General features: G+C 39.2%; 1 protein-coding gene across 21 annotated transcripts in view; it reads right to left on the bottom strand.

The window, feature by feature from the left end:
* Nucleotides 1-2,143, bottom strand: part of ppfibp2b (PPFIA binding protein 2b) — a 142,418-nt gene that overhangs the window by 70,752 nt on the left and 69,523 nt on the right. The window lies entirely within an intron of this gene.

Here is a 2,143-nt window from a genome sequence, read left to right as displayed (position 1 = left end):
TGTGTCTTCGCGGTTAGACTATTGTAATAGTTTATTTTTTATGCTTAAACCAAAAGGAGCTCTCTCAAACTTTGCCGCAAGAATTTTAACACGTACTAATAGGAGGTCTCAAATCCCAATCCTAAAGAACGCTACCAGTGTCTTATAGGATAAATTTTAAAATTTTGGTTCTAGTTTTCAGAGCTTCACATGGCCAGACTCCCCTCTATATTAGTGACCTGATTCAGCGGTATACCCCTGTGCGTGCTCTGGGGTCTGTGGATCAGAACCTGCTGACGGTTCCACGCACTCGCTACCGTACTAGAGGTGACCTAGTTTTCAGGCTGTTGCCCTAGGTTGTGGAATGACCTTCCACTGTCTATGCGCTCTTCTGATTCTGTAGCCTTCAAATGCAGACTAAAGACACATTATTTGTTCAGGTTTCAATTAGCTATGTGGGTTGATATGATCATGTACTGTCTTTTTGTGCTTTATTGTGTGTATTTTATGTATTAATGTTTTTGTGTGTTGTGAAGCACTTTGTGGCCTTATACCTGTGAAAGGTGCTATATAAATAAACTTTTACTTACTTACTTACTACTTACTTAAAATGAGAAAAGCTGGTACATCTTAAAGCCAGCCCCCTTTAAGTCCATTAGTCTGTGACAACAAGACAACAAGCGGATGCTCAGCTCATTGTCCAAATGCTCTCTACACTGTTTTTACGTTCATTTGCTTAGGTGGTGCGCAAAAACACTTAAGCTGACCACCCATAATAGGCGGCAAAACAGCTTTGCAACAGCTGTTCAATTGATTTCCTAAGGGGAGGGCGGCGCCACCCAGCTAGGCTACCCTAGCTGGCAATTGGAAATAGTTTCCTTGCCAAATTGCGTATCAGAAATCAGAATCAGAAATACTTTATTGATCCCCGAAGGGAAACTCTGTGTTTACAGTGCTCAGATATTAGAAATAAAGAAATATAAATAAAGAAATAAAGAAATATAAGGGGAGTAGTTACATAGTATAAGTTTAGATACAGTATTTACATAAAAACATAATTAAGGTGTTGCAATGGTGAAAAGAATAATAATATAATAGCAGCAGTTGAGTATTGCACACACAAGCCAGTGTATTGCACAAAAAGATAATATTGTCCAGTTTCAACCCCTCTAAGTGTCTGTGTGTCAGACACTTAGAGGGAGGAGTAAAAAAAATGTGTTTCCGCCCGGTTAACATGTGTAGACGGCTTAAGCCGTAGCGTCTAATAGGAAAAAAATCCTGCTCTACTGTAATACAGCTTTTGAAATGTTTTAAACAGATTTTTAGGGGGCGGAAGTAGCTCTGTCAGTAGAGAGTTGGGTTGGGAATTAAAGGGGCACTGATTCAAGTCCCCATACGGACCAAAGAATGGTGGTAAACTGGTGGCTGGAGAAGTGCCAGTTCACCTCCTGGGCACTGCTAAGGTGCCAACTGCTCGGGGAGCTTTTCCATGGGCAGCCCCCTCACTCTGACATCTCTCTGTTTAGTGCATATATAGGTGCTGAGCATGTGTATGTAATTCATGCCTATGTGTCCCTTGCGGGATTAATAAAGTATACATTATTATTATTAAAAAACCAGGAAATTACAACACTTGTGACATACAGTATTACGATATTCAAAATTTAACACAAAATTTAGCTTCATATATTTATGTTGATATAATATCAATTTATACAATGAGCTACATCCCTGCCAATGGTTTCCCATTAATCCACTGATTGAAAGGCAAAAATGCACAAGACAAATACTGCTAGCAAGTTACCATGGATGTAAACCAGTTTCAAAATGTTTAAAAAAATAATTTATTTACAATGCTTAATGAGGAAAGGTTTGTTAGATCTCAAGGATATCCACACTGTGTGATGAGTAACGCTCCTCAGTGAAAGAAGAACATGAAACAAGTGTGCCACACTGAAATGCCTTCTAACACATAATGGAGTATCAGGAACACTAATTAGCCACCTGGAGGCCTGTGAATTATCTATCACACATTTGATTAAACAGGACTTTAACATATTGCATTTTTGTGTCTAAGTCAAAACAGTTTACAGCCTTGTTCAACAGCTTCTGTGTCACAGGTGTGTGTGTGTGTGTGTGTGTGTGTGTGTGTGTGTGTGTGTGT

This window comes from Etheostoma spectabile, chromosome 8, assembly GCF_008692095.1.
Source record: "Etheostoma spectabile isolate EspeVRDwgs_2016 chromosome 8, UIUC_Espe_1.0, whole genome shotgun sequence".
In the NCBI taxonomy this organism is placed as follows: Eukaryota; Metazoa; Chordata; class Actinopteri; order Perciformes; family Percidae; genus Etheostoma; species Etheostoma spectabile.
This window is presented reverse-complemented; position numbering and strand designations above follow the sequence as displayed.